This window comes from Periplaneta americana, chromosome 10, assembly GCF_040183065.1.
Source record: "Periplaneta americana isolate PAMFEO1 chromosome 10, P.americana_PAMFEO1_priV1, whole genome shotgun sequence".
In the NCBI taxonomy this organism is placed as follows: Eukaryota; Metazoa; Arthropoda; class Insecta; order Blattodea; family Blattidae; genus Periplaneta; species Periplaneta americana.
The window spans coordinates 22,317,000-22,342,668 of NC_091126.1; the positions used below are offsets into that span (position 1 = coordinate 22,317,000).

General features: G+C 35.6%; 1 protein-coding gene across 1 annotated transcript in view; it reads left to right on the plus strand.

Annotated features, from left to right (window-relative positions):
- LOC138707520 (MOXD1 homolog 2-like) overlaps positions 1-25,669 on the plus strand; it is a 772,674-nt gene that overhangs the window by 226,248 nt on the left and 520,757 nt on the right. The gene's annotated exons all lie outside the window — the stretch shown is intronic.

Below are 25,669 nucleotides of genomic sequence, written 5' to 3' on the forward strand. Positions count from 1 at the left end.
TCAGATGTATATGTTAAGATATATGGATCATATGTGGAGACAAAGAGGAAGACAGAAAATAGCAAACACTGGAGAATGCTGGGTTTGCAGTGACAGACCTGCCATTGGACAGAACACTATGAATGAATGGATGCCATATGAAGTTAAAGTTGATATATATTTTGTGAAATTTTAAAATATTTACCATAAAAATGAGCACTGATTTACACTACATTTTGTGCTAAAAAGCTTTAAAATAAAGAATAATATTTCACATTAATCGACTTTAATATGTTGCGTCCTTTAGGATATTTCTCGGTATTATATTTATTAACTGAGTTGCACTCTTAACATACCAAATTTGACACTTCCAGCACCGTTCTCCAGTAATAAATCGAAAGAACACTGGCATTTCTTATTAATAGCTACTTGGACTGTAAAGGTACGATCACACGTCGCTACTTTTGCAGCGCTGCAGTACAAAAAACTGCGCAACTTTCGTACTGCGACGTGTGAACAACGGTGCAACCCGAAAAGTAGCGGCTGCCGAACCTGCTGCCCGCTACTTTTTCATACTGCGCGTAGCTTAGAAGTAGCGACGTGTGAACAGGGTTCTCAGGGTTGCAGCCGCAGCATTTTTGATATCGGTTTTGTTGAAACTTTTGCTGCGGTTGAACCAGTGTTGCCACCCAAATGTGCCAATGATACTTTTATTGTTTGGATATATTTTAATGTTAGATGTAATGAAAATAAATTATTTGTAACAGTTATTGAATACACAACACAGTCTGAGCATAATTGCTGACAATATAATTCATTTTTTTTTTTTAATTTTCCGTAGCGTAGTTTCAAACATGAGGGTTGCCAACATTGATTACGTGAATATGCTGTTGGTTATCATTTAAGTATATAGGCGTTTTTAAAAGCATTATAGTAAAAATAATGCCAATTTGTGAATACTAGTTAGGACAGAAAAGCAAATAATAGATAAGGAAGCTTTCGCATGAGTTTCTTAATAATGCGAACATAACCACAAAATGTGTATTTTAGAAGTCAACACGGAGATGGAAACCTGCAGCATGACTGCGGCTGCAAAAGTAGCGCCTTGTGTGTGAACAGACTCGCAACCTCCATTTGCAACTTTTGCAGCACTCGGGTTGCGCAGCACGAAAAGTAGCGTGCAGCGCGCTACTTTTGGCTTACGTGTGAACACGACACGCAACTTTTGCAGCTGCAGTACAAAAGTTGCGCAGCAAAAGTAGCGGTGTGTGACCGTACCTTTACTCTGTAAAGCGAGCTCTCTGCAACCCTGTGTCCCCTGCTCCTCTGTCCCACTCTGTTTACGCCTCCCTCTCCTGCTCTGTACCTCTCTGTCTCTCTCTCTGCACCTCTGTCTCTGCTCCCCTGCCTCTTTCTGCACTTCTGTCCTCCTCTTCTCAGTTCTGCAGTCAGAACTACAAGCAAGCCTACTTTTTAAAAATGTTTACAGTAAGAAAGTATGACTTACATAGTATTTCATATTTTCGACTAGATTTTGTTCGAGAATATAAATAAGGTGGATCCATTATAGAGATGAAGTATACAACCCGTCGACCAGCTGCAACACCAGACGCAGTAATAATGAACAAGGAATCGAACAAGCCTCGCCTCTCGAGCAGGAAAATAAATCAGGAACTTTGGCAAACTAATAAAGCTTACTTACCTTCACCTGAATATAGCAGCTACTCAAACTTATAAAGTGAAGGGCACACAACTTAGTGGTTTAGTTTGCCGAAACTTTCCAACAGTACAAACTTATCATACTCGACTGGCAGAAGAGTGCAATGAACATCCCCTCGTCACGTGGGCAGTAAGCAAGAGCAAGTGCTTCCAAAATTCTTTCCAGTGATAGGCTTGTCAACAATTCTATACTTTTACATAGACACTTACCTCTCATTTTCTGGCTGATATGTGCATCTATTATCAGGCAGTACATCTCAATTGACGACATGTGTCAGAGGAAGAACAATTCTTTGTATAAATCTGAAGCCTGATTAGCATAATATGTAGCTAGACTAGACGGCAGTTCGGAAGGCGGTCGGCTGTTAAATGCGCCGTAGCATTTCTGGCATGTGACGTCACAAGCTTGTACAGCAGAACCAATCAGAAACAGTCTGTTTCAAGTACTTCCCAAGTTCGTTTGTTCGCGTATGAGTGTTTCAGTACATTGAATAAGTAAAACTAACATTTACTGTGTGTGTGTGTGTGTAAGATAAATAAATGGAAGAAGAGACTGTAAAAAAACAAGCATTGCACAGGCAGGTGCAGAAAATATTGTTTAAGGTGTATAATTATTTTGAAAACGTTGACGAACACAACGCTGCCGGCCATCTTGATGCTGGCTGCAGCGTTGCCAACGTGCAAGAAACGACTGCAGAAGCATGTGGTGTGGGATTGAGAACCGTGCAAAGAATATTGTTAGTGAAGGAAACAGGGTTTGTTTGGTGTTATGCTTAAAGTAATCAACGGCTAAGTTCATTATTGTCTTTTGACAATTTAAATTCTCTCCTGCGCTATTTGCATCGCACGTGCGCATGAAGTACGATCTGGCAATGTTGTACGCTGCCTTGCCCTCTCTATCTGTCTCTCGACGCAAACGCTACCGCCTTCCGAACTGCCGTCAACTCTAGTCGTCGATATATGCAATGGAGGGGGAAAGGAACTGGCTACCCTAGCCCATTATCTCCTGGCCTAGTTGCCTCATAAGTAGTGCTTTGTTGGAATCACTTTTAAGGTTCAAACCTGTCTTGGGACAGTTGACTCAACAACAAAATAAGTGGACATGTAGTTATACAGGATGTAAACGACATAAACTGCCAAAAATTACTGGTGGCAGGTCATAAATAACTTGAGAAAAAAAGTCAACTTTTGATTGTCTGTAACAGTCACGGTTTTTCCAGAAAAAAAAATGTGTTTTGTGAGTCTAACATTTTTTTTTTTTTTGGAGAGATAATAGAAAGTCATTAATTAGGCTACTTTTCCCGGAATTTACGCTGAAGCAATCGTTTATCATCCTTCTGTTTAGGCCATACCTGCACAAACAGCGCTCAACGAGCGCGCGCTCTCCTCCGGAGCGGGAGAGCTGTGTTTACCGCTCGCCGAAACGGTGAGGAAGATACATCAGAATGACATAGACTTGCAATAGGTAGAGGAGAGGGAAACGACCACTCAGTTACCTAGTGGAGTGCAGTGTGTAGCCCTATTCTCAGTAACTGTTTCACGTTGCTTACCTACTGCTACAGTACAGTATGGGGGAATCTAAAAGACGGAACATAACATTTAACATTTAACGATTTACAGCTCAAACTTATTGATCTTCAATGTCATCCTAAGGGCTAAAGATTGTTTGAATAATACTACTAGCCTGGTTGAGTTTTACAAGACTAAACATTAGCAATAATATCCACGACTACACAGGCTGGCTGTTAAAATGATTGCTATGTTTGGCTCAACATTTATATTTGTGAGCAACTGTTTTCTATAATCAACTTTAATAAAGGCAGACATCGAACATCTGTAACTGATGTTTCATTACGATCAGTAGGCTATTGTTCCTTTCATCTGCCAACAGCATAAAACCTCGTTTTCATGTACTGATAAATAAAAATATAACAAAATAATTTTGTACATTTAAGTAGGTGTAGAATTTCTATTATTTCTGTGAAATAAATATTTCTTTATTAATTAATAATAGTCCAAGATAGTTTTGCAAACACTGAAAGGGAATTCATTTCATAAACACTCGTAATAGTACTTCCTTTTGTGTATATTTTGTACGAGATCACCCCTTCTTCCAGTCCACCCTTATACAGAGAGCAGCTAATATCTGCATTCCGCTCGTGAGCTGTGAATCGGCTCGGAGAGCCCAAACATTGTGCACACCTGGTTTAGGCTATTGGTATGTGTTGAGTGTTAGGTCATTGGCAATAACATTTACGTTCAGTCGAAATGTAAACAAATAATTAAACTACTATCAATTTTAAATCATGGTAAGGAAACATGTCATATGGTACGGATAGGTAAGGGAAGGGGGATGCAACAGTGACAAACACGTCATAGGGTGCGGATACGTAAAGGAAGGGAGATGCTACAGTGACAAACACGTCATACTGTGCGGAGACGTAAAGGAAGGGAGATGCTACAGTGACAAACACGTCATACTCTGCGGAGACGTAAAGGAAGGGAGATGCTACAGTGACAAACACGTCATACTGTGCGGAGACGTAAAGGAAGGGAGATGCTACAGTGACAAACACGTCATACGGTTGCGGATACGTAAAGGAAGGGAGATGCTGCAGTGACAAACACGTCATACGGTTGCGGATAGGTAAAGGAAGGGAGATGCTGCAGTGACAAACACGTCATACGGTTGCGGATACGTAAAGGAAGGGAGATGCTGCAGTGACAAACACGTCATACGGTTGCGGATACGTAAAGGAAGGGAGATGCTGTAGTGACAAACACGTCATACGGTTGCGGATACGTAAAGGAAGGGAGATGCTACAGTGATAAACACGTCATACGGTGCGGATACGTAAAGGAAGGGAGATGCTACAGTGACAAACACGTCATACTCTGCGGAGACGTAAAGGAAGGGAGATGCTACAGTGACAAACACGTCATACGGTTGCGGATATATAAAGGAAGGGGGATGCTACAGTGACCAACACGTCATACGGTTGCGGATACGTAAAGGAGGGGAGATGCTACAGTGACAAACACGTCATACGGTTGCGGATACGTAAAGGAAGGGAGATGCTACAGTGACAAACACGTCATACGGTTGCGGATACGTAAAGGAAGGGAGATGCTACAGTGACAAACACGTCATACGGTTGCGGATACGTAAAGGAAGGGGGATGCTACAGTGACAAACACGTCATACGGTTGCGGATACTTAAATGAAGGGGGATGCTACAGTGACAAACACGTCATACGGTTGCGGATACGTAAAGGAAGGGAGATGCTACAGTGACAAACACGTCATACGGTTGCGGATACGTAAAGGAAGGGAGATGCTACAGTGACAAACACGTCATACGGTTGCGGATACGTAAAGGAAGGGGGATGCTACAGTGAAAAACGTGTACGGTACGGCTAGGTAAGGGAAGAGATATGCCTCAGTGAGAACTCGACGCCGTTTAATGGGACTGACATGGAACGGATAGGCAAGGGAATAGAAGGGAGCGATGTAGTGCAAGTTAATATTTATGCGCATTTGATATGGTATTGTAAAATCAGGTTAAGAAATTTCGAAGTTGAAAACTCGGGCGTAGGTAGTCCTCTTCTCCGAAACCTTCCTCTCAGGGATTTGTGCAGGTCAATTACGGTCTGAAAGCGGAATGATCATCTTCCGTCTCTTTCAGACAAACATAAACTAGCACACGCAAGCGAGTCATAATATGAGAGCTGTAGCAGTTTTAGAGGCGGTGTGGAATAAAATTCCTTCCCAAATGGTTGAACAGTTGGTATATAAATATTGTTGTGATCTTATACCTGTTTCTGCACGCCTCTTTTAAAACGAAACGTCTCATTTCATAATTTTAAATCATATCCGTATTTTTTCTATTCTCAGTTCTAATAATTTATGTTTTCGTCGACTTTCACATCTCCTTTTAAAACTCCAATCCTGTTATTGTTTAAAGGAATGGGTTTTTTCCAACGGCCATCAATAAGCTTGTTTTCAACAGATTCTTTTTAATATGTTTTCCTCTTGTAATGGTTTCAGTAGCCCCTTTATTCTGAAATGACTTTACCCACTAAATTACTGCTGACAGTAAATTATGGGCCCTGCTTGTGCGCTCACTTTAAACCACTTTGTTTTCGCTTTTGCCCTTTTTATCTTTTCAGTAATCTCTCATCCACCTTTTATATACGGAATGAGATGTAATTTATACAGAAATGTCACGATCAAGTGATGCATATATGCAATATACTTACCCTTTTTATTAATTTTGTTTCGTGAATGAAGTCACAATGGACGTAGAATGAAAATACGGACTTGAAATGCTTCGCACAGGAGAGGGAGATCTTAGAGTTCTCAACATTAATCAGAGTTCATTATGAACAGGTTATTTCCACCTACACTAAGGAACGGTTCTTTGATCTCCTACAATGTCCTTAAAAAGTGTTTCCCACAATAATGTCTGGCCGAGTGGTTATGTCGCATCTCTATTTTCCCACCCGTTTCTACTGGCCTCTCTGTAACAGCTAGTGGCTGTGATGTTGGGCTGTTTTCCCAAAATATTTGCTGTTCGGAATTGCAAGTCTACGTAGTATTAGACAACTCTTTGAAATAATTTAAAGAAAAGCATTGAACAATGAACCATTACAACGAATATATTGTGTAATAGATCTCGGTGTAACTATTAATCATATTATTTATTATTGGGTTATTTAACGACGCTGTATCAACATCTAGGTTATTTAGAGTCTGAATGATATGAAAGTGATAATGCCGGTGAAATGAGTCCGGAGTCCAGCACCTAAAGTTACCCAGCATTTGCTCGTATTGGGTTGAGGGAAAACCCGGGAAAAAAACCTCAACCAGGTAACTTGCCCCGACCAGGAATCGAACCCGGGCCACCTGGTTTCGCAGCCAGACGCGCTGACCGTTACTCCACAGGTGTGGACATTATTAATCATAATTTGACTTTTCATAATCACATCTATACTAATAATAAACCTGTAGCCAAAATGTTTCTGGTAATTTTCGATTTTCCAAAAATAATTGGTGTTAACATGTGTAATTGACCATTCTGAAACCGAAAATAGCTTTTTTTAAATTTTTGTTTATATGTCTGTCTGTCTGTCTGTCTGCCTGCCTGCCTGCCTGCCTGTGTAGATGTTTGTTACCTTTTCACGCGATAATGGCTGAACCGATTTATATGAACATTGGAATATAAATTAAGTTCGTTGTAACTTAGATTTTAGGCTATATGGCATTCAAAATACTTTATTTAAAAGGGGGGTTATAATTATTAAATTAAATAAATCGAAATATCTCCCTTATTATTCATTTCATGAAAAATGTTACATAACAAAAGTTTCTTTAAATATAATTTCCGATAAGTTTTATTCTATAAAAAATTTTGATAGGACTGATATTTAATGAGATAAATGAGTTGTAAAATTACAATAACAACGCCATCTAAAGCGCTGTACTGAAATAAAAACAAATGACTTCGTCTATAAGGGGCCTTGGACAACAACAATCGAAAGCTTTTAAACACAGCCTACAGAGAATGTTTGTGTTTGTATGAAGTAATATCGGAAGCTAATTAATTGTTTAATTATTATTTCACCATTGGAAAGTGTAGTTTCTCTAGAGGGACATAATTTTCTACAATGTTATTAAAGTAACTTCTGAAACATATAGCAAGTAATATAAAGTATACACATTAAAACTGAATGATGTGTCAATCTTCATTAAACTATGGTTGCATGTAATAACAATTAAGAAACATGTTAAAGGAATTGTCGTTGCAGCAAATGATTGCTCTCTGGACCAAAATGACCGTATTTTAATTATTTAAATACAATTTAAATTAAGTAACAAATTTAACAATTTATCCATCTATCAAACAAGAATGTTCCCTGGATCAAACGTCCTCTTTATTTGTAACATGTGCAGCGGAGCGCACGAGTACGGCTAGTATTTAATATAACAAATAATGCTTTAAAAAATCTGGGTTTTATTATAAGAAATTCAAAAACTTTACAAAACACTTCGACTTTGACACTCCTTTTAAATTGTCATGTTCGCGCTAACTTGGAATATGCCTCTGTAATTTGGTCACCCACTTGCAAATCACATACTGTAGTAATCAAATTGAAAAAATTCAAAAACGATTCTCTAGATATCTGTATTTTAGATGATACCATTGTTCAGCCCTCCATAACAAAATTTCGTACAACAATCTACTTGCTGAATTTAATTTAATATCTCTTGCCAGTCGTAGATTACTTGCTGAGCAACTTTTATTGTATAAAATATTCAACGGTCTACTGGATAACAGCGAAATATTATCACAAATCCAGATTAACGCTAGAACATCACATTTAAGAAATCGTCAATTGTTATATTATAATAAACCACACACTTCATCACAAAGAAATTCACCAATGTTTAAAATGTGTTCAAATTTCAATGAAATATGTAAAACATGGGGTCTAGATTTCTGCATTTCTTACATGGAATACAAACATTTTCTTATTAATAAACTGAAGGTAGTTGATTTTATATAATATTGCTATTTGTTACTCTGTAATTTGCCTATTATAGCTACATTTTACATTTTTGGCTATTATATCTATATTTAACTATTTTTCATTCATTTTATTTTGTATTTTTCATTTATTTCTATACCTGTGCCTTTTACTTACGTAGTATCTATCTGCCTGTTCCTTTTTTTTTTCGTTCTCTCATTTTCCATTTTAATTTGCATTTACACTTGTATCTGTTTCATCTCTTTTTTTTTCATGTTATATGCAATTCTATGTTTTTTTAACGAATATCTGTACTATTTATTGTAATTGGGACTATGCCCTGTTATAGACATAAATAAATAAATAAATAAATAAATAAATAAATAAATAAATAAATAAATAAGAAAGTGAGAAAGTGGAGTAAGTGGGTAGGTGGGTGGGTGGGTGGGTGGGTAGGTGAGTGAGTGGGTGAGTGAATGAGTGAATGAATGAGTGAATTGAATGAATGAGCGAATTGAATTGAATGAGTGAATTGAATTGAATTGGATGAGTGAGTGAATAGAATGAGTGAGTGAATTGAATGAGTGAGTGAGTGAGTGAGTGAGCGAGTGAGTAAGTGAGTGAGTAAGTGAGTGAGTGAGTAAGTGAGTGAGTAAGTGAGTGAGTGAGTAAATGAGTAAGTGAGTGAGTAAGTAAGTGAGTGAGTAAGTAAGTGAGTGAGTAAGTGAGCGAGTGAGTGAGTGAGTAAGTGAGTAAGTAAGTGAGTAAGTATGTAAATAAATAAGTAAATAAATAAGTAAATAAATAAGTAAGTAAATAAATAAGTAAATAAGTAAATAAATAAGTAAATAAGTAAGTAAGTAAATAAATAAGTAAATAAGTAAGTAATTAATAAGTAAGTAAATAAGGAAATAAGTAAGTAAATAAGTAAATAGTAAATAAATAAATAAATAAGTAAATAAATAAATAAGGAAATAAATAAGTAATAAATAAATAAATAAATCCCTGTACAGTAAGTATCTGTGACAGGATTTCGTCCGTTTCGCCGACCCTGCAACATAACCACTCGGATGTTTGCTTTTAGCTGATGGTATCGTTTGTGTTATTGTTTTGGAAAGAATTTTAAATAAGGACGCAAATAGCCTTAGTAGCTTACGCGCCCTTTTTAAACCTTACTAACTAACCAACCACTCGTTCGGACAGTATTGGTTCCAGAATTTTGTGCCCTATTACAGAAACAGAAACATCGAATGCTTTTAGATTAATTCATCGGGGAAGGTGGGGAAAAGGGAACTCGCCTGTTAGGTTTGTAATGAATTTTTCTCTAAGTTTAGACAGACAAGTACTGGAGACCAGTCATTTTTAACGAAGACCTTTTGCAGCTCGGAATCCTTTAATGTTTCTTCATTTATAACATTGTATAAAAACTCACAACTCATATCATACTCGTCCAGAACAATTAAGTATTCTTATATGTTAAATATACAGGAGTAATGTAAAATATTTCAAGATAGTGTAGTTTGGTTTCAACTTCATCGATTTAATTTCATATACCTATGTCCGTTGACGGGCAAATATTTAAATGAGGAGAGAGATTATAGAAATACGTACTGTAAATAAAGATTAATAGTTACGAACAAACAGCTACCATTAAGAAATTTTAGGTCAAAACACCAGCTATAAAAGTATATAAAAATCTGCACGTTAGTGGCCATTTTGTCAGGCTGAGAGAACACTTGCTTGACAGAGCTGCTATCTCTAGACGGATAACGTGGACGTGAACGAAGTTTACCGTAGTCCTAATTCGGTGTTAAAACATGGCATATCGTTCGAGATTTACCACTGTGGACGATATTCATCTACTTAGAACAGATCAGGATGGGTAAATTATTCAGGCCGAAGTACAAGAAGGCTCAAGAAAGAATTTTTCGTTGAAATTAAAAAGGAAGAAAGGTTGAGTCGTGAGTACTGCGCCAAGCGAAAGCGCACTTTTAACTCGCCGTAGCTCGGAAACCAGTAAAGATTTTGAGTAGCAACCACTTTTAAAAATAAATTTTCATTCTTTGTTAACATTTCTGTCGCTTTGACCCCCCCCCCCCTCATCTCACGTGAAAAAAAAAGTTTGCCCTTTACCAACTTTTGAAGGTGTAATTGTCTATTCTGAACAGATCACATAGAAGTTCGTACTTTTTCCTCACTTTTCAAAAAAGGTTTTTCATTTCGAATTTTTTCTGTGATTTCCTTTGACATTGAGCTATCAATTAAAAAAGTTACAGAGCTATTGACTGTCATAGGAGTCACGATATGATAAATGTGTACAGGTCCTTCTCTCTCTATCCACCGTTCACTATATTGATTGTTTGCATATTGTCTCACACTTAGAAGGAAGTGGAATGGGGAGAGTACGCCAAATGTACGAAACATGAATGTTTCATATGAGCATTTCAGAGCAAAAGTGGTGCAAATCAAAATTGGGTAATGAGGTTTAAAGTAAAAATTCTGTAAAATACAGTGCAAAGTAGCAATTAATATGGCCTTCTTGCTATCCACTGACTACTAATAGTTTAAATAAATTGAATATTAATTGCTTCTTTGCGCTGTATTTTACAGAATGTTTACTTTTACCCTCATTATCCATTTTTGACTTACACGACTCATATCCAGGCACTCGGTTCACTGGCTGCTCCAATAGCAAAACATTGCATTATCTCGTAAACTGTAAACTGGAACGTTTTTACTTCTCTTCTTTTTTATTTCTCATCTAAAAATTTTTTCTATCACTTTTGAAACACCCTGCATGTGATCAGGGGTGACCGTTAAAGAACTGTGTTACCCTATCTTGTGGTATTTGTGGCCTGAAAATCAACCCGAATGAACTCCCAACTCACTCTTACCTCTCAGGAAGCTCAGTAATCGTAATAGATGTATGTTTTGTAGTTTATTTTTTTTACTTGGTTATTTAACGACGCTGTTTAAAATATGAGGTTATTTACTGGAACCAACACATTAATTACTGTACCTTTGTAATAAATTACGTAAAATAGTATATTATTTTGTTTTATTCAGGAGTTACTTGTCAATAAGTTTATTACGCACAATATATTTAACTTTATTTCAATCGGTAATTATATATGGAATTATAGGATGGGGTAGGTCATTTAAATCCAATTTTAATCCACTTTATTTATTACAGAAGAAAATAATTAAAATATGTCTTCATAAGCCTATTGATTTTCCATCTCAAAATTTGTTTTTAGACTTTAATGTACTTAACGTAAGACAAATTTATTATATTGTATTAATAAAATTTATACATAAAAATCGAAATAATTCTGAATTGTATTCTCATAGTTATGAAACAAAAGGTATGAATTCTTTAAGATTGTTTGAACCAAAATGCAACACTGTTACAGCATTTAATCATAGTAGTAAATTAGGCCCAAGAATTTGTAACAAATTTATATTTAAATATCCTAATCTTGTCAATTCTAATATTTCTAGTATTAAATCAAAAAAGTTATTTATGGATTTTATAAAAATTGAAAAATTGTAAATTTAAATTTATATACTATAATTGCATAGTAGACATAAGAAAAATTGTATTGTATAATTATTAATTTCAATTCAGGAATCCGCCCCTGAGCACGAGTTCTACTCTTTCAGGGCCGAGCTGAAGATTTTCTGTATATATTATATTTTATGTTACAATTATTAGCAATAAATAGATAGATAGATAGATAGATAGATAGATAGATAGATAGATAGATAGATAGATAGATAGATAGATAGATAGATAGATAGATAGATAGATAGATAGATAGATAGATAGATAGATAGATAGATAGATAGATAGATAGATAGATAGGTAGGTAGGTAGGTAGGTAGGTAGGTAGGTAGGTAGGTAGGTAGGTAGGTAGGTAGGTAGATAGGCAGGCAGGCAGATAGACATATAGACAGATAGATAGACAGATAGATAGATAGACAGACAGACAGATTTAGTGTCGATGGAATTGGTGATAGCGAGATGATATTTGACGAGATGAAGCCGAGGATTCGCCATAGATTACCAGACATTTTCCTTACGGGGAAAATTTCGGGAAAATCAAATCAGATTATCAGCCCAAGCGGGAATCGAACTCGCGCCCGAGCGCAAGCGCCTCAGCGGACCAAGCTACGCCAGTGGCTGTAAAAAAATCTTCCAAATTCTCCTCTTTCAGTGAAGAAACCATGTCTATATCTAATTGTTGAAAAGAAAGCCATACATTAAAAAAGATACAAATAATACTAATAGAATGTATTTTATTGTAATTATTAGTGTGGTGGTTATAAGCGAAGTTACACAGAGGATACACCGCTGTTAGAAATGCTAGGAAGCAAGAGCATGGCCTCCTGACCAGAGAGGTAAAGCATTACTTATTCCTCCTTGATTATCGCACCCTGCAAAAAAGAAGCCGAGAACACGTCATGAGGTCACGTGATTGTGCGGTTGAGCATATAATAAAACAAGCTATAACTATCCTGTTAATTTTATTACTTGTAACGCTGTAGTGAATCCCCCCCCCCCTTTATGTAGTGTGAACTACGGTAGCTGCTACGTAGAGATATCGGCATCATCCGTAAAGCAAGCAACACGGTTTTAGAAACAATTTTAATGGTAATTATCCTCTAATACTGCTTCGTAGAATGTGCATTTCTCCAAAGAGGACTACGCTCTGTAAAGTGTTATACTAATTGAATTAGTCGTTTTTAAAAAGGAATTTATTTCGAAACTACAACAGCAATCAAATCTCCATAAAAATGGCCTTATTCCAGGAATAGGGGCCTTTTCAAAAGTTCTCTGAATATTGTGAAGCTTCTGTACAGTTTAATAAATGCATGGAATGTCATTTCTTAGCAGAAAGTTATATTCAAGTGAGAGGAACACGATAGTGTTCTTAACTGATTTTAGAAAAAAATGCAATAAACCCTTCCAGAAATGACTGATTCAGTTATCATTTATGTATGTATGTATGTATGTATGTATGTATGTATGTGTATATATATATATATATATATATATATATATATATTGGTAGTTAAAATGTAAAAATATTTATACCATTTTCCATGCTACGAAAAATAACTTATAATAATGATAATAATAATAATAATAATAATAATAATAATAATAATAATAGAAATAATAGTAATAATAATAGTGATAATAATAAGAATAAAAAAATAATAATAAAAATAAAAATAATTTTTGTTGCTAGAATAAACATAAATATTGTTTTTTCTTATATAAAAGTCAATCTAGCACCCCGGAAAGGGTACATAACTGTGGCCAGGGGGCATTCCACAAAATTTTAAAACAAGTATTTAATTACAGTAATTAATAAAAAAGTCTCACTTTGAGAGAGGAACATAGGTTAAGGGTGTTTGAGAATAAGGTGCTTAGGAAAATATTTGGGGCTAAGAGGGATGAAGTTACAAGAGAATGGAGAAAGTTACACAACACAGAACTGCACGCATTGTATTCTTCACCTGACATAATTAGGAACATGAAATCCAGACGTTTGAGATGGCCAGGGCATGTAGCACGTATGGGCGAATCCAGAAATCCATATAGAGTGTTAGTTGGGACGCCGGAGGGAGAAAGACCTTTGGGGAGGCCGAGACGTAGATGGGAAGATAATATTAAAATGGATTTGAGGGAGGTGGGATATGATGGTAGGGACTGGATTAATCTTACTCAGGATAGGGACCAATGGCGGGCTTATGTGAGGGCGGCAATGAACCTCCGGGTTCCTTAAAAGCCAGTAAGTAAGTAAGTAAGTAAGTAATTAATAAAGAAATGAAAAGGGAAAGATAAAAACAGATATAAATAAAAATAATAATAATAATAAAAGTAATGATAATAATAATAATAATAATAATAATAATAATTTTTGTTGCTAGAATAAATATATTGTTTTTTCTTATATAAAAGTCAATCTAGCACCCCAGAAAGGGTACATACCTATAGCCAGGGGACATTCCACAAATTTATAAAACAAGTATTTAATTACAGTAGTTAATAAAAAAGTGAAAAGGGAGAAATAAAAACAGATATTGCAATAATTGAAACTTTATTTGCCTCCATAAATAATAATTGCTAATTGATTTTTTAAAATATGTAAAAATTAATTTTCACTGGAAATAACGAACCATGTAATTACCAATTATTGGTTGTTTACACAATGTCATTTGTTCATTTTGTTTCTTATTCTAAGGCCATTGACCATTGGCACAAAAACAAGTTTGATTACCACCCGACTGTATATGTTTATTTTTGCAGGTTTGTTGATGTTGAGAGCTGCGTCACTACCGTTCATTCAGTAGATATGTAGTCCAAGTTCACACAACGTAACAGTTTCGGTACTAACTCCTTACCTCTAATAGTAATTATTTAGAAATAAAACTTTTTAGTTTGTTGTTCAGATAATAGTAATAGCAATTGTAATCGTAAAAATATTTAGTGGTAACCATCATAATATTAATAATAATAATAAACATTAAATAAGACATTTACATTTAATTGATAACTCTTCTTGTTCTTTAGTACAGGGACATCATTTTATTTTTACTTCAATTTTTATTGCACCTGAGTTTTTTAATGTACTTCACTCCCATCCCTTCCACTAATGAAGTTCAACCGTCCTCCACACAGATCCAAGACCGCATATACAGTCATAGTAGTCTTACGGTCATAGTTCGCGTTTTCCAGTGACGAAAGAGCTTTCAATATTGAATCGTTTTCCATTTGCCTACGTCGCATCCCGGTTTCCCCACCTGCTTCTATTCGCCTCTCTGTAAATGCTAGTGGCTGGGCTGTCTTAGTTCTTTTCTGAGAACATTAATCTGTTAGGAATTGGACATCTACATAATATTATACCCATACAAATGTTTAAAATAACTTAAATAAAAGGGCCTCGTTAAGTAATTAACTGTCACGTGATTTCCTCCCTTTCTCCGACGCTGCTACGTAACCACTTGGAAGGACAGTAGATAGTATGTCTGAGTAATTTTATCTTTTCGGGCAGAAGTGAAGATTGAATTTACAGTACGTAAGGTACTCTTTTATAGAGTAGGCACAGAATTATTTCAACATGAGTTACTAGTACGAAGGACGAAATTGGTAATTGGAATTACACACATTAGAACTGAAGCCTGTACCAAAATGAACGGCCATCATTTTCAAAAATATGTTTAAATATCCATCTTATGATTTTTTTCAATTTAATTTCATTCACTATAGTGTACGCTAATGTGCTGTAGACAATATAATATACACTGCATAATGAATACATCCCCATGGACAGCTCAGTTCGTGAGTAAAAACACTCATTGTTAATACTGTACTGTATTTTGATTAAACAAAAACCTAAGCCTGATATTTCAAAAGCCTGATATTTCCTAGTTTACGTAAATGGATGAACTACTTTTCTTCCCTCCTATATCTAATAAAGTGATATGTTTGTATATTATGCCAGTGTCATCGAACTCCAGTCGTGAAGGAGGGTAGTAAACTGTTATCAACCGTTGATCCAAAGGTATAGCCAGGTTAATATTAGAAATATTAGTAAAATACCTTCGATTATTATATACCTTTAGGAGGACCGTGTTTTATTGCATATTATGCAGTACATACTCTTGTTTTTGCATGCAAGAAAATTTCGTGATTACCTATATGTACTTGCTTTTTTTTTTCTTTCCACCGTTCTACAGTGGTGCATAAGGTTACTGAAATTCCGCCACTGTATTTACTTGTGTTGATTATTCACTACTAGGTCGTGGTGGAGGGAGAAGGAAGACACGTAACGCTGTGACGTATCTGGCCCCGGGGGCGAGATTTGCACTACCCTGCACTACAAGATAGCCTGTCGCTCGTATAGCACACTGGAATTTTATAAAATGCTCTCTCTCTGGAAGCCGAGCCTTCTACCATAGATTCTGGGGACAAAAACGACCTGGCTATATGTCCCACAAATATCGAATAAATTGAAGTTTACAAAAAGTAAATTGAATTGTAAGTCCAAAAATACAATATCCGCAGAATTGGGAAGTAATTGAATTGGTTACCATCCCGACAACATGTACACACAACCTGACAAGCGAAAATCATTTAGTGACCACAAATGAAATCATGCCAACCGGAAAGACACTTGCTGCATATATCGGCGGGTGGAATAACGTAATTTGACCTCATACGTAAATGTTCACCCATCTGAAGATAAAACCATGCGAGTCATTGACGTAGCTGAAGGCGAAGATCTCGGCTCGTAGTCCGAAGGCTGCGCTAGGGAACCAGTTCGAAACCCGCTTAGGCTTCTGATTGGCCGAGTTAAATGAGGCCGGGCGTCAGTAATTTGGCACAATTAAACTCGAATTTTTTATTGGTTATCTGACTGAAGTATATAGGCTGTTTCAAAAGTAATGGTAAAAAATTAGGGATGAGAAGTAAAAACGAAGGGAAGCACAAAGTTCCAGTAAACATGGGTCTGCAAATTAAGGGGAGAGGATGGTATTTTTTAAAACTGTTTTCCTATTTGGTGTAAATTATTAATTTTTTGTATGTAGAGAGCTCATAGGTGTGGCAACTCAACCAAATAAAAATATTTTGAAAAAAAAAAAAAAATTTCGGAGCCCAAATTTGAAAAAAAAAAATATACCCAATACATGATTGTACTAAAACCGATATATCTAAACCGTATTTAAAGACAGATTCAAACAGTTTTTGCAATGTATTTGCAAAAGTATGTTCTACAAACTGTCTGTAACAGAATTTTGATATTAGTCCCTACGTTTGTAAAATAAACAATTAAAATTTAGCAACAATTGTCTGATTTCCTTTCTTGCAAAGAAACGGACGTATTTTTTAAATGAAATCAATTAACAAAATTCTGTTACAGGAAAAAGATTCCTAATAGTCTAAAGTATGTTCTAAATTTCATACATGTATCTTTAATAGTTCATAAATTATATCCATTTTGTCTGGCAATGTAGCAAAAAAAAAGAAATGAAGTTACTGGAAACCGATAAAAGCGGGCATGTCATTTAAAAATCCATAGCGCAGGAAGTTTAAAAATGACGTCTCAACATCCGATAAGGGCACAAATACCGACAAAATGTTATGCAATGCATTCCACACATATCAAAGGGTATTTTAAAGAAAAAGAAAATTTGAAAATTTAATTTACCGGAAACACCAATAAAAGTGGGCGAGTGATTTAAAAATCCATAACGCAGGAAGTTTAAAAATGGGGATCCACACATATCACAGAGTATTTTAAAGATGTTTTTTTAAATTTGGTCATTTTTCATCAAAAATACCATCCTCTCCCCTTAACCATTTACGAGATAATGTCATTTTGTGGTGGTTGGGTCCGCTGAACACTAAGTGCTAATTCCAACAAAAGGTGTGACAATTTGATTAACTTATCAGTCACGACACAGTAAAATTCACAGTTTGACTTCAACACTACAGAAGTGTGATTAAACATACACAAAAGAAACTTATTTTGAACAACAGCAAAGTTTATGAATAAACAAGGTACAGTACAGTACGAACATGATGTTAGCTGAAGAATTTTACAGGAGGTGTTCAAAATGCTGATCATGCTCTTGAATCCGTCTGTCTAGTCTTCTCCAGAAAGACCCAAGAAAGCGCTCGAGCAATCCTGGGTCATTCTTCATTTTCTAGAAGGCGTCTAAAATTCGATCCTGCAATTCTTCAGGTGCGGTGATGTATATTGTGTAAATAGGCTCTTTGCATAACCCCATACACAAAAATCCAAAGGACTTCAATCTGGTGATCTAGGTACAAGTCCTCCTCTACCTATCCACCGTTCTGCATAGCGTCTGTTTAGAGACCGTCTCACACTTAGAAGGAAATGAAATGTGGGAGAGTGTGACATACGTACGAAGTGTAAATGTTGCTGCTTTATCGTATCCAGGAGCTCGTTTCACTGGAGGCCTCAACCAGCAAGAAAATGACATTATCTCGTTAATTTGCGGACCCATGTTTACGGAAACTTTTTTGCTTCTCTTCGCTTTTACTTCTCATTCCTAAATTTTTGACAATCACTTTTGAAACACTCTTTATAGCGTTGTAGAACTATTTCAGAACTTTGTGTTGTATGAGAACTGTCTTGTAGTAAAATTTGTTCCTGAGGTCTCAAATGTTGTGGCCGTGTCTGGCTTCTGCATTTCGTATGTTTTTTTTTTTTTTTGCGGGTTTTGTGGTAAGACATGCAAAACTATAACTGAGGCACATTTCTTGTGACCTCGTGGCCTGGCAGGTATTCACCCAACGATCAGCTTTCACTTTACTAAAAAGATGAATTTTTTTACACATAAAATCACTGAATGAAATGACAAAGATATTATAAGAAATATGTAATTGTTGAAAATACAGAAGCATGAATTTTTTTACACGTAAAATCACTGAATTAAATGACAAAGATGTTATATGAAATATGTAATCGTGTAATAATTGATATTTGACGTTGCAATAAAACACTAATACTGTGTGATTTTATTAAAATGTTCCGATAACTAGGGTACTGTGGTCTGTTTATTTTAATCTGTTTATACTCCTTATGTTACGAGCGGAACCTGTTTCGTTTTTCATGAATTTATAAACGTTATAAATAATTATCTAGTTTGACTGTGTAACGTTTTATTAGCACTTCCTAATTTAGAGCGAAAGAGGTGCATTGTTAAGTACATAGAATGTTATACAGAACTCTGTTATTTAACAAACACACTTTGAACTACATAAAACTCCTGATATCAGTGATAAAACGCAGAATATGTAACGCACACGCTGGCTTCTACCCACTCTGCACAGCAACACTCCACGATACGAACAGTTCAAGACCGCGCTTTCGAATGCGCCCTGTAATCAGCATTAGGTGATTCATAGCAGCCCTGTAACGAGCATTGCGACACAAGGACCGAATATCGTTCTCTGCGCATCAGCCAAATTGGCAAGCTTTCTTCGCGCTTCCTCTACCCATAGACCGGTCTCTTGTCAATGAATGTCTCAAAGGTGGGATGGTGTGAGAATAGGTTTGGTGGCTCGTTTTTCTAAATAAGGCATAATTGACATAAAATTTCGCTGTCTAGCAGGCACTAGTCCACACCGTTTTCTCCTCTTGTGTCTCAGAAAATACCTACGCGAGAGTGTTACAAAATTTTAGTTGTACAAAATTGTGGGTGTTGTCCAGTATGGTTATGTGTTTGGGGATAATAGAAACCGAAATAGATGCTAGCAATAATGATATAATTAATTCATTGTTAGAAAAGACGTATTTTTTAAATATTATGAATTTATTAATTTGTCCTACAGAATAATCTCTGCAATATTGACAATTAATATTTGAGGAGAAAAATTCGCTCCGGCGCAGGGGATCGTACCCGGGTCCTTGGTTCTACGTACCAAGCGCTCTGACCACTGAGCTACGCCGAAGATTCGATTCGGTGCTGTGGATTGAGTTCGGCGTAGCTCAGTGGTCAGAGCGCTTGGTACGTAGAACCAAGGACCCGGGTTCGATCCCCGGCGCCGGAGCGAATTTTTCTCCTCAAATATTAATTGTATTTTTTTAAAGAAAGGCAGTTTTAAATGAAGACACACATAGGACATCACTGACAATTTTCCAGACAAAAAATAAAACGCCAGCTCTCAGTACATCCTGATATGGGCAACTTAAATGGGTAAGTGATTGTTGCTGTGCAAAAAGAAAAGAACAATATGGTCTGCTGAGTACTTCAGCGACCTGAAAAATATTTCCAGAGGAATTTCAACACCTGCTTTTTCAACTGACCCTAATATACATTGCTTCATCACATTGAAACATTTACTGAAACAAACTCGTAGCATAGCAACTTATTTGTTTCGCGATTTTTTTATTTTGATACTACCACCACCACCACCACCACCAATAATTTCCGGCTATGAGATATTTTATTCTATGCCTGTATGCCTTGAATAAAAACAATCTGAAAGCTACATTAAGTAGTCCGTAAAATTTTCAATATTGCCATATTATTAGTTTTCATTTTATTTACGGCAAACAATTCGAATACGAATTAAATATTACTGTGCCCTAATATTATACAACAAGGAATACGTTTTACAAATTAGTATGTTTGGAAAGGTACGGGATTTAAAATGCGGTATTGTAAAAGTTTCATTTTCGAACATTTCGTCAACTGTGGCTGCATAAAGAACGCAATTTTCTTCGTATACGGTAAATTTGGAGAATTTTTATAAGAAAACAAGGAGACCTACGGATGTCATATTTCGCAAAGACATCCATCTCTCTTTATTGTAATTGTGTAAAAATTAATATAATGAAAATTAAAATTTTTTCTAGGTAAATTTTTCTAACTTCCGTCCGATTTCACATGGAATCGTCCGTATTATACTTACTTACTGGCTTTTAAGAAACCCGGAGGTTCATTGCCGCCCTCACATAAGGCCGCTATTGGTCCCTATCCTGAGCAAGATTAATCCATTCTCTATCATATCCCATCTCCCTCCAATCCATTTTAATATTATCTTCCCATCTATGTCTCGGCCTCCCTAAAGGTCTTTTCCCTCCGGCCTCCTAACTAACACTCTATATGCATTTCTGGATTCGCCCATACGTGCTACATACCCTCCCCATCTCAAACGTCTGGATTTAATGTTCCTAATTATGTCAGGTGAAGAATACAACGCCTGCAGTTCTGTGTTGTGTAACTTTCTCCATTCTCCTGTAACTTCATCCCTCTTAGCCCCAAATATTTTCCTAAGCACCTTATTCTCAAACACCCTTAACCTATATTCCTCTCTCAAAGTGAGCGTCCAAGTTTCACAACCATAAAGAACAACCGGTAATATAACTGTTTTATAAATTCTAACTTTCACATTTTTTGACAGCAGACTGGATGATAAAAGCTTCTCAACCGAATAATAACAGGCATTTCCTATATTTATTCTGTGTTTAATTTCCTCCCGAGTATCATTTATATTTGTTACTGTTGCTCCAAGATATTTGAACTTCTCCACCTCTTCAAAAGACAAATTTCCAATTTTTATATTTCCATTTCGTACAATATTCTCGTCACGAGACATAATCATATACTTTGTCTTTTCGGGATTCATTTCCAAACCTATCCCTTTACTTGCTTCCAGTATTCATTTGCTTTGGTCTTGCCAGAGAATCAGTTCCAATTCCGAGTCTTGTTCGAAGGATACGTAACAAGCTGTTTTTTACGGTGATGGGTTGTTAGCCCTTCGCCCAACCCTCAAGCTGGAGGACCACCCCTCATCGGCTGTCCGCGACTGCTTATTCAATATATTCACGCTACCCTCCATATCTGGAGGCCGTCTCCTCGATCCGCAACCTGAGGACGCGCCATGCCGTGGTGATAGGGACCCACAATACATGGCGTCCGTATTATACGAAAGTAAATTATATTGTAATTTAGGCCTACTGGATATGAATGACTTAGTATTTTAAATAATTTAGCAGTGCTGAAGAATTGTCCTCTGGTTATAAATAACTCTCTATTGAAAATTTTAATGTTCATCAAATTAAGCAGGTCGCAGTATTTGAAGTATAAAACACAGGAAATTTCAATACCATTTCCTGGTAGGAAGATTTAAATCGTTGTGATTCAGTACTTGGAACACTAACTGGGGTGGAGATTAATTTCTCAGAAATACTGATTATAATTAATTGATTTAACATTGTATAGTAGGCAGAAATCATTGCCTCGTAAATCTAGTTCTAAAAATATTCCCCACTGGTTACGCATAGTAGCGTGCGGAAAGTTTTCAAGCATCAAACATTCAAAAGACCACAAGAGTTGGACGTATAAATACTTTAATAATTTCAATAAAGTTCCGCGGTTGTAGAAAGTAAACCCCTTGATAACAAATTTCAACGAAATTAAACACAAAATATAATTCTTGGAACAGGTAAATAAGCTTTTAGAAATAATAGAGATGGTTATTTGTTGACCACAAACCGCAACATTCTGTACTCTTTTAAATACTTCATTAAGTTAATATTATTGACAGAATAGGTCATGCGTTACGGCCTGCAGAAAATACTCAGGGTAATACACGAGGGATCGGAATTAAAACTACTGTGAAGTCTTTGACAATTTCAACTACGATCTTTTGTAGCAGAATGTAAGTCCTTTGTAAACAAAATTTGATAACATTAACCGTAGCAGAGACGGATTTCACGCAACAACTGCATACACTTTGTTACCACAAAAGTGACTCTGTATTAACAAGAAATCTGATCATTTTGAAAAGAAATAGGCAAACGGTTTTTATAAAGTAATTTTCTGCTATTACAGGAACGTCTGCACAAAATATTACGTCACAAAACAATCAAGGACGAAAAGAGTTGGAAATTATGAATAAGGCCTACTGATAATTTCAACACTATCCCGTGGCAGAAAAATTCAAACCCTTTGGAAACAAAATTTATAGAAATTAAACACAAAACATAGGTCAATTGTGTTAGAGAAGCTGAAAAGTTATGTCACAAATATTACAGTATTTTAATCCGAACCTAGTCTAAAGAAAATTACCTCAACCATTCATTTTGAAATGCTTTATTGAGGGAGAATTCGTAACAGGTATATTAATCGGTAAAACATTAGTGGGAATTAAAAATACATGGTCACAGAGTTAAGTGGCACACCCTATGCATTAATGTTACTCAGTCACTTGTCCATTTAAATCCACATGTTAGTGATGTGAATATAAACTATGTGCTGTTATATAATTACAAATTCGGTACATGGAGAGAAAGAGAAAAAAAAACATTCAATCGATTTTAACGGAATTGCAACTTTTGTTGTGTATTGAATTTCATAGATAACTGAAGTTTGAATTGTGTTCACACCAAGCGATATGGAATCAGTGATTCAGTACCGCGGAGTATACTTAATTAGCAGTTGTAATTTAATTACATTGTGAACATAATTGAATAACGCTGTTCATGTAGTCTTTTTAGAACCGTTGCAATAGGAATAGAAAGCAGCAACTTTGGAAGTCTGTAACAAAATTGTTTAAATGCTCAATGCTCGTAATAGAATAGAGTCATAGACACAGCGAAGTGAATATTTAGTTTGTATCGAATATAGTTCTCAGCCTGTGCGCTGTTCCTGTTTGTTTCTGTAACATACTGTTGTACTGTCTACAACAGAGGGAGTTATGTCAAGTAAATATCTAGGACAGTGAAGTCAAAGCAAGCGTATTTTTCTGACCTTGACGTCGTGCGCGGGCATCAAGCGCTAGGTATGCTAGCAGGAATAAGCAGCCTGTTGGATTAAGAAAACAGTGGTGCACAAACTTCAAACGGAACGTGAAATTTTGTCGTTATTTTTATATGGCTTCTTTCTGTTTGTTATTTTCTATATTGTCTGTAAAACAAAAATACTAACACCTATTTCTTAGCCTAATATTGCAGTTGTGTTTTGAACGTTAATCTATACTAATAATAAACCTGTAGCCGAAATTTTTCTGGTAATTTTCGATTTTCCAAAAATAATTGCTCCTAACATATATAATTAACCACCCTGAAATCGAAAATCGCTTTTTTGAAATTTTTGTTTGTCTGTCTGTCTGTCTGTCTGTCTGTCTGGATGTTTGGTACCTTTTCACGCGATAATGACTGAACCAATTTATATGAAAATTAGAATATAAATTAAGTTCGTCGTAACTTAGAATTTAGGCTATATGGCATTCAAAATATTTTATTTAAAAGGGGGGTTATAAGGAGGCTTGAATTAAATAAATAGAAATATCTCCCTTATTATTAATTTTCATGAAAAAGTTACATAACAAAAGTTTCTTTAAAAGTAAGTTCCGATAAGTTTTATTCCATGCAAAATTTTGATAGGACTGATATTTAATGAGATAAATGAGTTTCAAAATTACAATAACAACGCCATCTAAGGCGGTGTAATGAAATAAAAAACAAATGACTTCCTCTATAAGGGGCCTTGGACAACAACAATCGAAAGCTATGAAACATAGCCTACAGAGAACGTTTCTGTGTTTGTATGAAGTAATATCGGAAGCTAAATGAACCGATTTGTATAATTAATTATTAATTCACCATTGGAAAGTGTAGTTTCTCTAGATGGACATAATGCTATAATGTTATTACAGTAATTTCTGAGTGAATCCAGGACAGGTAAGATTAAAATAGCTTCTTATGCACAGAAAACTTGATAGGCTATTCTGTACATTCGTTTCCTGTTTTTCCTAAAATAATGTTTATGTCTCTGGATCAAAATGATCGCATTTTATTTTTTTAAATACAATTTAAATTAAGTAACATACTTAACGATTTATTCTTCTATCAAACACGAATGTTCCCTGGATCAAATGTCCTATTTTAATTATGTAGCCTAATTACTTTATATTTATTTCTAACGGGTGCAGCGGAGAACACAGGTACGGCTAGTAACATAATAAAGAGTAAAGAAGGGATATTCACACAAATTCCATAGTAACTACAACTATACTGTAATAAGTGAATTAAACGCATCATGCATAAAGAAAGTGTTATCCCAAAGAAAGACACTGAATATGACATGATAAGTTGAAATTGATATTGATGGTATCTTTAGCATTATAAAAGTAATCAAAACAATATCATAGTACAAAGCAAAGTTTTCTAGGTATGTGTTTTAACTGTAACTAATATTACATAATAAAACTCTTATCGCATTATGCTTTTAGGTGATATTGGTGCGCAACTTTCTGTTATCAGAATATTAAATTATCTCGAAATCTGCTGAAGCTATAGAGCTGACGTTTTACCAACACATGGGCACATATAGTTTGTTTGTGATGTAACAGTATTTGCTTTGTTAATTCATTTCCTTACGAACATTTTCCATGCGAATATTTTCAAACATTTTAATACACTATCTTCAGTAATACGTATTTACGATATATTAGATTTACGAAAACATTGTTTTAGTACCTGTAAGGCTACTAATCAAACATATCTGAAAATTGCACTTTTCTGTAAAGAAGTTGAGAAAATATTCCTTTTGAATAAAAAAGCAAACTTGTGAAAAATAAACATTAAAATTAAAACTTACATTCTTATAATGCACTTGTACTTCTCAGACAAACTAAAAAATTAACATGGATACAGTTTTAATAAGTTCTCTTCCCTTTATCCATTGAATTAGTGCTCGCCATCCCTGTACTGTATATAGCTCGACCAAGCGGCATATACTCCCTCTTTCGTCTGTCTCTTTCCTTTCCGATGTAAAGCGCTCAGGCTCTCCAGGACTCTAAAGGGCGCGCTTGCTCCTATGGGCATCAGTTAAAATCACTGATCTAGGACAGCATATTGTCAGTGCATTTCGAACTGGCCGAACAAGGTCA